The 14827-nt window shown below is 59.8% G+C and overlaps 1 protein-coding gene across 6 annotated transcripts in view; it reads right to left on the bottom strand.

Annotated features, from left to right (window-relative positions):
• Nucleotides 1-14827, bottom strand: part of KCNAB2 (potassium voltage-gated channel subfamily A regulatory beta subunit 2) — an 85458-nt gene that overhangs the window by 58837 nt on the left and 11794 nt on the right. For 2 of the 6 annotated variants that reach the window (XR_003971205.1, XM_030327423.1), the window contains exon 1: nt 3005-3165. The exons of 1 other annotated variant lie outside the window; for it this stretch is intronic. The gene's annotated coding sequence lies outside the window, so the exon portion shown is untranslated. Of the gene's footprint in view, nt 1-1888; nt 1994-3004; nt 3172-14827 lie in introns of those variants that run through there. 3 more of the 6 variants (XM_030327428.1, XM_030327426.1, XM_030327425.2) reach the window with 3 other exon arrangements.

The following is a 14827-nucleotide window of genomic DNA, read 5'->3' as shown; positions in this document are numbered from 1 at the left end:
AACACTGCATGAGTTCACCTACTGTCACGTGACCCGGGTTAGGGCTGGAAACAGCAAAGAATTCTCACGTGGCTTTGGAAAGTCAGGGATTGGGGGTTGTCCCGGCCGGGTAGCTCTGGCCCAGGGTCTCTCCTGAGGTTGCGGTGAGGGTGTCCTCTGGGCTGGGGCTGGAGACGCTAGATGTTTCACACACAGGGGTGAGCAGGGGCCCCCTTCCCACCACTGGGTCTCTCATGCCGAGGCAGCTGGCTTCCTCCAGAGGGAGGGGTGGAGAGAGGGAAGCTTCGATGTCTTTTATGCCAGGGGCTCAGGACTTTTGTTCTCTTGGCTGCAAAGGCCAGCCCTAATAAGGGGGCGGGGGCGAGGACCCGGAGGTCTGGCGCGGGTCATTACCGAGACACCAGCGATGGGTGATTTCCTACGTTTACTCCTTCCCCATCTCCTGTGAGACCCCTGGACGTCGGCTCCGCCAGGGCAGGGAGCTCTGTCTCTTTTGTTCCCCGGTGGGTCCGAGTGCCCAGAGCAGCACCAGGCACACGCTGGGCGCTCGTGAACACTGCCTGAGGGGGAGAAGACAGGAGAGGTTCGTGCTGTTGGGGGTGGTGGACGTCGGGGGGCTCTTCCCAGAAGCCTCGGGGCTCGGGGCTGGGACTCAAGCTCCTGTCTGTCGAGCTCACCTTACTTTGCGTGTTGCTACTCCGTCCCTGGAAATCCTTCCTGCCAGAGCCCCGAAAAACCACTGTGACTATGACATGGCGTGAAACCACCGCCTTTTATGGGTCCAAAGTTGCAGCAGCCACGGCAGCCAGTGTGCACCCCACAAAGAGACAGGAAGAGGTGTAACTGCTCAAAACCACCAGATCCGGAAGGCTGCTTGCGTAACACACCCTTCCTCTCTCTCCCACAAGCGGGGTGCCGCGAGACGCAAGCCCACTCCTCCCCGTGAGCAGGGGTGGCGGGCAAGAGTGAGTCCGTCCGCGGAGGCACTGCCAGTCCGAGCGCACTCGGGGGATCGGCTCTGCCTGTGGGGCGTCTTGGGCGTGAGCAGAGAGGCCCAGGGGCTGGAAGGATGGCCCAGGGGCCCGGTGGGGAGGCGGTCCGGGGACCCACAATCCCATTTCCAAGCAGTACCCCCAGGCCATGCTCAGCCTTGGATGGGGGGCAGGGAGAACGGTGAAAACACTACTGGGGGCAGGGGGCCCTGGCCAGGACCCCCTGCTCTTTGCCACAGAGAAACCTCCGTCTGTCCTCCAAGCTCCTGAGCCAGGAGCGGCATGGCCATCAGCCCACCTGACAGGGAGCACCGTGGATGTCACGTGTTCGGACAGCAGCAGACACAGAGGGACCAAGCTGCAGAGTCCCAGTGAGAATTTCTTAAAAAGACGACAGGCTAGAAATTGTTTTCAAAGCAACACTCGGGTGCCTGTCCCCCGATGACACACAGGCCACCCCAGCATGGGGCTCCGGCTACACTCTTGCAGGGAGAGGTCCCATTCACATCTCATTAGTGCCACGATGCAAAAAAAAAAAAAAAACCAACCAAACAAAAAAAAACCCATCATGGTCCCAAACTTTCAACTTTCCCAGAGCGACACTGAAACGCCTCTGCCCTCATGCGGCCCACCCAGATCCACATCCACCCGTCATGCACCTGCAGGCTGAGCGCCTCCCGACTGAAGCAGGAGCCCTGCTGTGGCCCCCAGTCACACCCAGGGGATGCACAGCGACCGACAGGGGTCTGCCGGGGTCAGGGGCCGAAGACCCCCAGTCTTGGGAACTGCCCCCCGCCCCCCCTGAGAGTAAGTGGAAGCTTGGACCACCCCTGGCGCCGAGGAGCACCACCCCGTCCATCCGGGTCGCGCCAACCACAAGCGGGACGGGCCCTCACCTGGAGCCAGGGCAGAGGGGGCCTCAGAGCTGCAGCTAGTCAGGGCAAGAAGTAGGACGCGAGCCCCCGCGTGCTCCGTGCTCCGGAACCCTGTAACCACGGCGTCCCCTCTGTCATTCATTCAGCAAAGCTTGGTGGCCCTCCTGCCCCACCTCAGGAAGCTGGCAGGCCCCTCCTGCCGCCTCCTTCTGGCCACCCCCGCCTCACCCTCCTACCGTGACCACACCCTGGCACAGAAGTGGAGAAGAGAAGCCGGTGGGGGAGGGAGGGAACACCGTCCCAGAGGCACTTGGCTTTTCTGGGCAGGGAGGAAGCCCCTTGGGCAGCAGGGAACTCCCTGACCACCCCTGCCCTCCTCTCCCGCATGGGGGCCACGGGCTGTCTCCCCAAGACAGAGCCGCCAGGTGGGGAGTGGCTTCAGGGTCCCCCCTATCCTCCCCCCCCCCCACTACCCTGCTGTTGGCCCTGTGCTCAGCTCTGCGGGAGACACGAGGGGTGGGGACCCGCTCATTTCTTTCTAAGGCAGGGACGCTCACTTCTTCTGCCTGTGAAACTACTTTCCTCTCAGAGACGGGAACTCCCCGGAGAGGGGTTCGGGAGAAGCAGATGGGCAGGGATCCCTCCAGGAGCTTGTGGGAGCGCCTGGCAGCTGGCGCTCCCTCTCCCCCAAGGGCAGGACAGAGGTGGCCCCACAGCGCTTCTGATCTCCAGGCAGCTCCTGTCTTGTTGCCCCAGGGATGAAAGCAGACGCCAGGCAGAACTGTGTCCCGTGTCCCAGTCAGACACCTCTGCTGGGTACCAGCCTGCTCGGCCCCACCCGCCTGCCCTGGCTGCTGTCGCCGGGTTGTGGGGGGCCTGCGGTGTCCCCGTGCAGGCAGGACGCCTGTAGCTGCTCTGCTGTGACAGATGGCCACACGGGCTGTGCCTGGGTCCAGCAGGGCCAGCTCTCCCGGCTGCAGCCAGCCCCGTGCGGGCACGGGGCCCCAGGGCAGTGGCCGGCCCGATTAACCCTGGATGTCAGGGGAGCGCTAAGCCCCGCTCAGGGAGCTGGGGTGCCCACCGCCCTCGAGCACAAACCCCATTCGGCAAACAGGATCCCTGAAACACCCCAGGTACCTGTTCCTGAGACAAGACCATTTTCGTGCGTATGAGGTGGAAGGCACGGGACCACAGGGCCAACCAGGAAGTGGGTGGCAGCTCATGTGGGAGGGTTCCTGGCGAGCCAGGGGCCCCCGAGGCGCTGGGGTGGGGCCTCCGCTCCCGGGCGGACACCCCAACCTTCCTGGCTGGCAGCACAGCCGCCTCTCCGGGGGAGGGGGCAGGGGATGAGAAGGGGAAGGACACTGGGCGTGTCCCCTCCCTCCAGAACAGGAGCGGACCCTGGCAGGCAAGCAGTGGGCCCCTTTCCCGGAGGGGGAGAGGGACACACATGCAGCTCCCGGCTGGTCCTGGTGATGTCACAGACTTCCGCTTCTCGGTGCCAGCTTGGTACCAGGGCTGGGCTGCACGACTTTCACCTGTTTCCCCTTATCTGGTCATCCCCACAGCCCTCAGAGGGTACTGCTGCCCTCCTCATTCTACAGCTGATGACACTGAGGGTCAAAGGTCAGACCCATGGCTGGGATTCAGACCCAGCTCCCAAGCTGTGCTCTGAGCTCCGCACGGCTCTGCCTCACCCGTTTCCCATCCCAGGGGTCCCAACACGGTGCCAGGGCACAGCAGGTGCAAGCAAACTGTGTGCAGGTGGGGCAGCCCCGGGGGGAGGACAGGTGGAGGGGACTGTTTTTCCTCATAGCCTCTCCCTGCTCTACCCTTCCTTCCTGGGGAGGCCCCTCAGCTGGGGGAGAGCGAGGCCAAGGGAGGATCCGGACGGAGCATCCCCTCTGTCCCTGTGCCGGCCAGGGGCCTCTGCCCCTGTGCTGTGCCACCGCAGCCCTGGCCGTCCCCTTCCCCACGGTTCCGGGGAGTAGAGCGGGCTCCCCTTTCCCCAGGGGTGGGCACAGGGAGTCGGCCAGCTCAGCCCCTGTGCCTCAGATCAGGGGTGGCGCTACGCGTCCCCAGCAGGGTTAAGACACGGACGGGGTGACGGGGAAAAGAGGTAAGAGAAGTGAACGGTTTGGGGCGCTCAGATCTCCCAAGTGATGGGAGGTGAACAGGAGGCAGAAGAGAGGAGAGCAAACGGGACAATCGAAGAGAGAGACCATGAGGCAGTGGGGGAGGGGAGCCCCTCTGGGCCGCACCCCAGGCTCTCCCCCCCGCCCTGTAGCCCCCACAGGCCGGAGCGCTTTATAGACGAGAAAGCCAAGGCTCACTATACGAAATCGTATCCCAGGGCACTCAGTCGTCGGTGGCAGAGCTGGGAGGGGAACCAGGAGGGTGTGACTCTGGACCGGGGCTCTTTCCTCTTGCTGGTCTGAAGCGCCCCCTCGGGCCTGACTCGGGACCCCGCCAGCGCCCGCTGGCCCCGTGACCCTGTGCCCTGAGAAGGCAGGCTTAATTCAGTGCTATCACAGACCTCCAGGAAGCAGGCAAAAGTCGAACATTTCACATGACCGTCTGCAGCCCTCACACCCCAGCACCATCCCCGGCCCTTACGTGGCTATTGCATCCACCGACTCTTTGTAAACAGTTACCTTAGACCAGGAGGGCTGGCGAGCGCGCAAATGCGGGGCAGCAACGTTGGAGACACCCCACAGGAGGGGCTCCTCTCTGGCACCGATGAGTCTGAGCCCCACGTTCAGGCTGGATCTGTAAACATGGCGGTAGGGTTGCTGGCCCAGTCGCCACTCCCGAATTATGTCCCAGCTACTGTGGCCTGGGACGCGGTCTACGGCAGAGTCCCGGTGGGTGGGGCTTCCAGGAAAGTTTCGCTTTCCTGATGGAAAGGGAGTCTTCCGGTACATTCTTCCTCATGGAGGAGGCTGCTGACCACGTTCTACCTCCATTTTCAGCAGAAGGAGTGACGCTGGGAGTTCGGGGCGGGGCGGGGGGTGTCTCAGAGAGGGTCAGGGTCCAGGAGGTGGTGCCACAAAGGCCCGAGTGGGGCGACATGCAGCGGGCAGAGTCTACTGCTGTCCCCCACGACTCCGCCAGAGAACAAGATCGTGTCCCAGACTGGTCTTGAGACCACCCCCAAACATCTTCCTGCTAGGTGGGGAACCTCACAGCGGTTCTGGATATTTCCACAATTTAAGAAGCAAGTACTGCCTTGATGTAACTCGTGTTCCTCCGGCTGAGATCCGGTGGGGGGGTGCGGCGGGGAGGGGGCGTGTTCCCCGGGCGTATGTAGCCAGAGAACTGGTCTCGCATGTGCTAGACTCCCCCAGGGTGAGGGGCAGAGGCCCAGGTCCAGGGCGCTGGAGACACCGCTTTCCTCTGCAAGATTCCCTCGCAGGCAGATCTCGAAAATCACCCAGATGAGTCCCCTGGGGACAGATGAGTCCCCCCAGGACAACCGAAATGATGAAAAAGGTCCTTTTTATGTTGATTTGAAATCCCTGTCCTTGTAACTACACCCGCTAGGCCCACTTCTGCTCTCCAGAGGCAAATCCTGTCTCTACATCTCACGGCGCTCCTATCCATCTCGCAGACATCCTCACACATCCCGCACCGCTCCCCTGCTGCGTCTTTCAATGTTTCCCCTGCTGCGTCTTTCAATGTTTCCCTCCGAGGTTTCCGACTTAAATTTCATTTGGGCCAACGGCACGCGATGTGCATTGCTTCTCTGTCACATGGAACCCTTACAGAACCATAAAGGTGGCTGGGAGACTCCGTCATGCTGTGGAGGACACTGGGCCCGGGTCAGCTGGCCGCTAAGTGCAGGGGCAGAGATTTGACGCTTGAGGGGCTGACTTCAGCCCCATGGGCACATAATCAGCCACCCCTGGGTATGGCGTCTTTCTGGAACATCAACACTGAGGTCACATCCTCCAGTCTGCTGTTGGTGGAGATTCTCTGGAAAACGACAAGGCACCCGGAGCCAGGAACAGTATCTCAGGCCTTGGTCAGCAGTCAGGGAGGGAGGGGGTCTCCTTCCTTGCTCTGGGACAGGGTTTGGCAAGGGCCTGGGGGCCCAATCCAGCCTATCACCTGTGTTTGCGTGGCCTGTGAGCGAAGAGTGGCTTTTAAGTGGTTGGAAGAAAAACAAAAGAAGACTATTCCATGGGAATGAAAATTACATAAACTTCAAGTTTCAGCGTCCATAAATAAAGTTTTATTGGCACAGGGCCATGCTCATTTGTTGTGCTGTTCTGCTCTGGCTGCGATAACAAAATGCCACAGACTGGGGAGCTTCGGCAACAGACGTGGGTTTCTCACAGTTCTGGAAGCTGGAAGTCCAAGATCAAGGTGCCGGCAGACTCAGTGTCTGGTGAGGGCCCGAGTCCTAGTTCACAGTCGGGCTGTGTCCTCAAATGGCAGACAGCGAGCCTGCTGGGGTCTCATCATCTTCTTACAAGGGCACCAATCCCATCAGAGGGCCCCGGGCTCACGACCTCGTCAAATCCTAATCACCTCCCAAAGGCCCCGCCTCCAAACACTATTGCAATGGGGGTCAGCACATGTGAATTTGGAGCCGGGGGTGGGGGCAGGGGGGGGTGTCACATTCAGACCACAGCACTTAGTCACATATTGTTCACGACTGTGTTCGTGCTACGTGGCAGGGCCGGGGGGTTTCGACAGCGACTGCATTACCTGCACACGAGAAACATGTGCTCTCTAGTCCTTCGTACATGAAGTTTGCAGAGCCCTGACCCAGGACGACACTGCTCGTCACCACGCCTCATTAGACAGCCTGGCCTCCCTCCTGGAGAAACGAACCCCCCACCACCCGCCTGCTTCACACGAGCCTCCCCGTCCCACACCCCTCTCCACCCTGTGCCCACACTTGCTTCTGGACCCAGGTCTGGGTCTTTACCTCTCTCTGCGTGGCGCTCAGCGTTGAGTCACAAGCATGCTCTTGGACTCTGTTATTTGTCTCTCGCATTTGGGGGCATGGTGGGGGGGTTTGGTGTCTTTCAAGCCAACCCTGGGAGTCGGCTGGGGGTTTTCGTCTCATGAGATCACAACCTCCCCTCTGGGGATTGGACTCGCTAATCCACGCTAAGAACCCCTATCCAGAAGGCAGACCCGTTTCGGGGGCGGTGTGACCTCTAGGGTTCTGCTCATCCTCGTCCAAAACCTCACCACGAAGAGGCGAGCAACATCAGGGGGAGCCCTTGTTGACGCGGGGGGCCACGTGTCCCCACGCGGTGAGTTATTGTTGGCACGTGCTCAGTAATGCCACCGCCATCCCGCCTACACTCCCCACCTGTCACGCCATGTGTGAGAGGTCCCCCGGAGCCTTCGCAGCAATGTGAGCCTTCACGGTTGAAAAGCTCCCTGCATTTCTTTCCTGGGGGACGCCTCCCCAGGGAACATGCCGTGCAGATTTCCCAAGCATTCAGGACAGGCCAAGTCAAAACACCTGATTGAATTCAGGACTTGGCTCTGTGGTCTGTTGAAAGGATCCCCTCCCCAGAAGGCCCCAGAATGGGTGGACGCAGGGCCACAGGCCCAGCTCGAGGTTTGAAAGGGCTCCACGGTGACTCATGGAAGCCAGAGGGACAGTCCAGACAACGTTGCAGGGAAAGGGACGCCCCAAGAGCGAGGTCCCTCCCGGCCCTGCCCAGCAGGGTTCTACCTGCTCCTTCTCCGATGCCTGGGGAACAGAGCAGGGAGGGAGGCCAGCAGGTGGGCGTGGGGACCCCGCCTGGCCCTCGGGGGCCAGTGGGACACCTGTAGCTGTCCATAGATGGCGGCACATATGCTCTCCCTTCACAGGGGCGTGCCGGGGGGCGGGGGTCTGAGTCTAGTTGTGTGGCTCAAATATCCCTGCCCCAAAGATGTTCCTGACGCAAGAGAAACCTAATTATTGCAGAATCTTCTTTTCTTTGTTCGCCCCCAGCAACACGTCTAAAGCTCCAATCAACATCAGCACAGACACAGCCCCAAACCGAACCCTGTCACCCTGTCTTTAGGTGGACAGCATGCTTGCCTAGGATGCTTAGGCATATGATGAAAAACATCTAGGGCGGGAGACCTGCCAAGATTGGGCGGGTAAGGGCCAGGGCGTCAATATTTTAGGCTTTGTGGGCCAGGTGGTCTCGGCAGCAAGGCTGTGCGAAAGCCAGCAGAGACAGTGTGTGACTGGACGGGGGTGGCTGTGTTCTAATAAAACTTTATTTACAGAAGAAGGTGGTGGGCTGGAGTGGGTCCTTGTAGTTTGTAAAACCCTGATCAATGACGTAAAAAAAATAAAGGCGCCGTCCACCATAATGAGATCAAGACAAAAGTGTGGGCCCTCGTTGGGGCCTGTCCTGAGTGAACATTCTGCCAGGAAGGTCAGAGGTGACCCCACACTGCCTGCTGGCCGCACCCTGGCCCGCTGCTTGGCGGGGGTGCAGGGCTGGAGGGGAGGACGTACAGGGGCCCTGTGCGCCCCGAGCAATTATCCTGCTCTTCCTTTGCTAGTAATTCTGATCTATCATCGGATTGCAGGCCTGATTAATCTGTTCCGGAATAAGCACGCAAAGCCGTCCTCCTGGCCGCTCTCTGCGATGCCGCTCGCCGGGGACAGCTGGCCGAGGGACACAGGCTGCTGCCTCCGATGCCGTACTATTTTTGGTTACTCTTTTTGCCTCATTTATTTTTGATGTGAGTTGCTCATACAGGCTGTACGCTCTCTTTCTCGCTCCTGCACTGAAATGAAATAAGCATAGTATTTTTAAACCCTGCTTGTGATGCTCCTGATTAGTGCGGAGGAGCGACGCACCTGGAGAGCGTCCTCCGCCGTAAGGCCACCTGCCCTCTCACGCTGGCAGAGCCTCCACCTGATGAAAACAGCAGGCCAGAGATGCCACACCTCACTCTCCTGGACACGGTGACCTGCGCAGTCCCGGAGAAAAGGCTGGGCCTTCAAGGTCCTGCCCCGAAGTTGGACTTTGCATGGGTGGGGTACAATGTGTCCTCTTAGTGGCGTGGATAGAGGAAGCGCCACTGGGGCGCCTGGGGGGCTCCCTCGGTTGGGTGTCCCACTCTTGATTTCTGCCCACTGGACATCCAGGTGAGAGGCTGGTGGTGTCCTCTCCTGCTCCTCAGTCCCTGGCCGGAGCGGTTTCCTCTCTTGTACCGCAGGGCCTTTGCAGGTGCTGTCTCTCTGCCTGGCACGCTCTTCCTTTGTGTCCCTGCTCAAACGTCACATCTCTAGAGGCAGTGTCCTGGAGTGTTCTCTCCAAAGTGACCCGTCTGTCACATGTCAGCGCGTGCCTCTCCTTCGGAGCTCGTGATTGCTCACCTGGCTGTCTCCCAACTTGATGGCGAGCCCCCTGTGGCGGGACCAGGTCTGCCTCGTTCCCCGTGGAGACCCTCCTGCCAGGACAGGCTGAACGCACGAGGCATGTCCTGCTGCTCCGATCGGGCGGTGCTTTCCTTCTAGTTAACGCGGACTCCCTGCGAGGCCGAAACGAGCAGGGTGGTGAGTGGTGAGGTGAGAGCACATCGTCTTCCAGCTGCTCCTCCGAGGGGCCGCCCGGTGCCACGGTGCAGCCTGCCCGGGCCCTGGTCAGCATCTCGGGCTGTAGCCGGACTCGAGTCTCCCCCAGGTCTGGACCCCCAGCAGGACGATGCTGGGTTCCCGAAGCGTGCGGAGAGCCGGGCGCCTCAGGGGCACGCGTGCACGGGCGTGAAGACACACGTATACACACGCGCGCACACATCCGCATCTCCTCTGCCCCCTGCACCTGTACCACCTCCGTCACCTCCCCAACTCTGTCCCCTCCACCTGCACCCCAGGCTGCTCCTCCTCCTCCAAGCACTCTTGCTTCCAGTGTTCTGCTCGTGGAGCCTTTCCCCTGAACGACCCTCCAGGACGCTTCTTTGCCCCTCCCCGCCCCCCCCCCACCCCGCCAGCTTCAGCTCTGGCCGCCACCATGAGCCCCACGGCTAGCCGTGCCTCCGTGTCACCCCTCTGCCCCGAGCAGAGGTTCCTACTCCCAGCTCTGTGGGCTCTGTCCACATGAGCATCCCTTGGAACATTCCCTCTCTTGCCCATTTCCACCGCTGGCCTTGGGAGTGCCTGCCTGGACTATGGTCATTCCCCTGTCACCAGAGTCCCGTTCCTGCTGCCCAGCCAGGGCTCTATCACATCATGCCTTTCCCTAAAGGCCTCAATGGCTGCCCAGGGCCTTCTCCGTCAGGTCCAAGCACCTCAGCTTTGCATGCTGAACCACTCACGGCCAGCCCTGCCGACTTTTCCAGTCTTCTCTCTCCTCTCTGAACCTCCTGCACACCTGACCTTGGGCCCACCTGCCTGCACCTCTTTTCTGGCACACCCGACCTTGGGGCCAACTGCTTGCCTCTTCCCTCATGCCCCTGTGCCATTGGCAGTCCCGTCCTTGTTCTTGCTGTCGCCTCGGGGGACCGCTACGTCTCCCCATCTGCCAGGGCCTTCACCAGCCTCAGGGTCCAACGGCAGGTCCCCAGGCCTAGACGGGTCACCCCGCAGTATTTTCAGGGCTACCCCGGGGGTGGGAAACAGCGGGGAGGCAGCTTGCACTTTCCATTTCTAACCCCTGTACCATCTGCGTCCTCTCAGAGACCTACCTAGAGTCACACAACTCTAAGAGGCAAAGAGCTAGGACGGGTCTGCCTAACTGCAAAGCCAACACTCTGAATGACAACCTTATGCCATTTTGCCCCCAAATCCGCGATGATTTCTGGAGAACGCTCCCTGTAGTTTTCTCGTCTAAGTCTTCAACACTTGAATGCCAGCCCTGCCCCTGGGCACCCCCTCCCCAATAACTGCCCTCTGCCCCAGAGCCGAAATCCAATAAGGGGATATATATATATATATATATATATATATATATATATATATATATACATATGCCTGATGCCCCAAGGCTCCCCCATCTCTCATATTCACCAGAGCAGGGGCAGGAGGGACTCCTCAGCTCGCCCTTGAGAACATGAGTAGCCTGCCTGTGACCTAGGGGATGGGGTGACTGGAACACCCCCGAATCTCCAGAAGGCAAGCAAGGGCTCATCCCACATCCCCTAAGGCAGAGACAGTCAAAGTCTGCATGTCCTAATCACACTTGAGATTAAAAAAAATGTTTTTTAAACGTTTATTTATTCTTGAAAGAGAGAGCGAGCAAGCAGGGTAGGGGCAGAGAGAAAGGGAGACACGGAATCCGAAACAGGCTCCAGGCTCTGAGCGGTCAGCACAGAGCCCGACGCGGGGCTCGAACTCACGGACCGCGAGATCGTGACCTGAGCCGAAGTCGGACGCTCAACCGACTGAGCCACCCAGGTGCCCCTTGAGATCGTTCTTGAATCCAACATCTACCTACTTCTTTTCTAGTTATCTCCAAACTATGACAAGTAATGCTGGATTTCTCTTTTTTGCAGGGGCAGCAAAATTCATTTCAAAATAAGCTTGTTTAAAAAAAAAAAAAGCTTAAGGGAAAAATATAAACGCAGAAACGGGCTTGGAAGTGTGCACGTATAACCCAGATCCTGAGATGGCTGGCCAGTGGCTGAAGCGTGGGAAATCTTGCCAAAGAGAGACAGACAGAGAGCGGAGTGCGAGAGAGTGTCTCTGACATCCTAGCAAAATCTCATCCCAGCAGTCCCAGGAGAGGGCGTGTGGACTCCACAGCAGACGCCCAGGGCGAATGTGAGTTCCAGGACATCGTGCGGTTCTCGCTTGCCTTTGAAACTAATTTTACATCCCCTTTTGGGAAACTGTGTCAGGGGTTTCTCATCTTACAGGAAGTTTATCAAGAGAATCTAGGGAGAGACCAGAACGCCACCAACCCCCCCCCCCCCCGCCCCCTGCACTGCCCCGGCGGACGGCGTGTTCCAGGCCAGCCCTGGTGAGAAGCTCGGGGAGGGGGGTGTAGGCACGGGAAGCAGAAAGCAGATCTGAAGGCGTGTGTGCATGTGCGTGCGCACACACACTCACACGTATTCATGCACACACATGGGCCCATGCCACCCAGTAGCCAAGTGGCCCGTAGTCTGCTGGTGCTTGGGTACCCAGAGATGCCAGGAAAAGGCCTCGCCTTCCAGAGGCCAGACACTCCACCCCGCGCGGGCCAGACGGGTAGTGCTGACCTTCCCACGTGTAGAAGGCACTGATGTCCCAGGCCACCCCGTGGGCAGCCTCCTTCTGCTCTAAAAAGTAGATGCCAACGGGGCAGGTAAAGACCAAGGCCCAGGGTCCCCACAGGGGTATGAGGTGGCCAGAAGGACTTGAGAAGCACACGATGCCACCTAGACCCTCGGGCTGGTCTTCAGGGGAAGTGCACACTCAGCCACGGCGCATTTCAAACAGACTCAGCGTGTCCCACACTTCTGGAGGGAGGCAGAGGGGGTTGGATCTGCTCCTACCTCCCTGGGGATGAAGCACACCCAGGGGCGCTGTTGCTTTCTTCCTTCTGGGCCCTGGCCAAGGCCAATTTCCTGTCTCTACAGCTCCAGCTGCACCCGCTCCCAGAGGAATGGCAAGGCTGCCCCCGTGCCTCCCTCGGGGGAGCCAGACCATGATGGAGGCCACAGGCATCTCCCCACGAGGCAGCCCAAGGCCTGAGTTCCCAAGGGGCAGCCCCTCCTGGGTGGGAGTTACACGCAGCATGAGATCATGGGGCTGGGCAAGGAGGGTTCTCACCAATTCTGGTGTCAGGACCAGCTGATCTGGTCCTTCCGAGAGGAGAGGCTCTTAAAGATTATGCACGGGGAACACGGGAGATCTGTCCCTGGTGCTGGCAGTCCTGCAAGGGGTGGGGGCTGGGGAGGTGCAGCTTCCTACAGCAGGACCAGACCAGGGGTCATTTCCCTTGCAAAACCCAAGCCCTGCCCTTCACGCCAAGTAGAAAGCCTGCAGGTCTCAATGGCTCCCCTCCAGGATTCCCTCCTCACCAGTGCTAGAGTGGGGATCCGGGGTGAGGCAGCGGCCCCCTTGGCGGTGGCCGGGCAACCCACAGGCTGCACCGAGCTAAGGACACCCTATGGCCATCACGGCCGTAGCATCTCCAGCACCTCTGGGCCGCGGCTGCAGCTGCAGGGTTGCGAGGACCTGGCTGGCGCGTCCACCTCTCAGCAGGGTAATCAATGAATCAAGGGGCTGCTCAAGGTAGGGGAGGGGCCCGGAGGCCCCCCCCCCCCGCCCCGCCCCAGCCCCATCCCCTGCGATGGCAAGAGTAACGGTGTTGCACAGTGTCCTTGGGAGGGGCCTGGCTTCCCCCTCTCTTCTGGGGGCATCCATGATAAGAGACCATAAAGAAAACATCTCCTCTCACAAACGGCTCAAGTCCTAACTGAGCGGAGGCAGGAAAACAGAGTTCCAGGGACGGGAAGGAGACAGGCAATTCTGCCGGTGGTTACAGCCATGAGCACTGATTACTGCGTCTCAGAGCCTGACTCAGCAGTCAGAGCAGCTGACACAGGAGGGAGCCGAGGTGGCATCCACCGATGGATGGAGCTGCTCCAAGCTTCGTGGCACAGGGGTGCGTTTTAACCGCTTACACCCCAGGACGGGAGGAGGAGGGACCCCAGCTTCCTGGTGTTCCCAGACGGGCAATTTCACAGTCTGTCCACATGAAGTGGCCACGCTGGCATTGTCTTGTGTTCCCAAGCAGTCCCTGGGCACCTGGGCCTCCCCCAGGTGGGGCTGCGGTCTCTTCCCCTCTGGAGCCCTGCAGGAAGCCACCCCCTGTGCAGCCTGTTTGGGGAGCAGCGGCTGTTGCCATCCTGCTCACTGATGTGAGTTTCTGCAGCAACATCGGAGGTGGGGAGGCTGGTCCTGGGCTGTGGGGACCGGAGCCACCTACTCTGGGCCAGCCCCACACTGGGACACTCTGGCCATCATGTCCCCAGCCAGTCCCCCTCCCTTGTGCTTAGCACAGTGCCCGGCACAGCTCCAGGCTGGCCGTCTGCACCAACTGTGTGTCGATTTCACACACAGTGGGGGTCGGATCCCTGGATGGTAGCTCTTAACCTCACTCTCATGTGCATCTCGATAGTGACCCTTGGAAGTTGGGGGCCAGATCCTGGTTCCAGCTGCAGAGGGGAAGCAGGATCCTGAGAAGCAGAATCCTGGCTGAGCAGCATGTCTGACAGATTCAGGGCCCCCTCACAGGCTGGTATCCTGAAAAGGGGGTTTACCTGAGTGCCTCCCATCCACCGTCAATGAGACACAGGGCCCTGTCTTACCTGCTCACCTTGTCACCCTCAGGTCAGCTCTAGAAGGAGGGCCTGGGCTTCCCACAGCCTCTCCGAGCTGCTGAGCCAAACCTGGTTGGGCAGGAGGGGGGGGTGGTGGTTCTGCCTTCCAAGTAAGCCGGCAGATGCGGCTGGGGAAGACCCCATTCTTTTTTTTTAAAAATTTTTTTTTTTTCAACGTTTATTTATTTTTGGGACAGAGAGAGACAGAGCATGAACGGGGGAGGGGCAGAGAGAGAGGGAGACACAGAATCGGAAACAGGCTCCAGGCTCCGAGCCATCAGCCCAGAGCCTGACGCGGGGCTCGAACTCACGGACCGCGAGATCGTGACCTGGCTGAAGTCGGGCGCTTAACCGACTGCGCCACCCAGGCGCCCCTGGAAAGACCCCATTCTTGACAGCATGAAGCCCTAGTTCTGGTGTAACCGTGGGCCTTTGACACAACCCCCTCTCCCCCGTGCCCCCACTCCGGGGTCCTCGTGAACTCTCACCCCCAGCCAGCAACACCTGACATGTGATCTTCGCCAAGGGGAAAATAAACAGGAGGCTAGAAAGAAAGTCATAGAACCCTCTGTAGGGCACTGGGGGTGCGGGTGGACATCGGGGTCAGAACCCCACTGCAGCAGGTTGAGGTGTGTACCCGCCCCCCCCCAAAAGGTCAAAGTATTAATTCCAGAG

This window comes from Lynx canadensis, chromosome C1 (assembly GCF_007474595.2).
Source record: "Lynx canadensis isolate LIC74 chromosome C1, mLynCan4.pri.v2, whole genome shotgun sequence".
NCBI classification, from domain to species: Eukaryota; Metazoa; Chordata; class Mammalia; order Carnivora; family Felidae; genus Lynx; species Lynx canadensis.
This window is presented reverse-complemented; position numbering and strand designations above follow the sequence as displayed.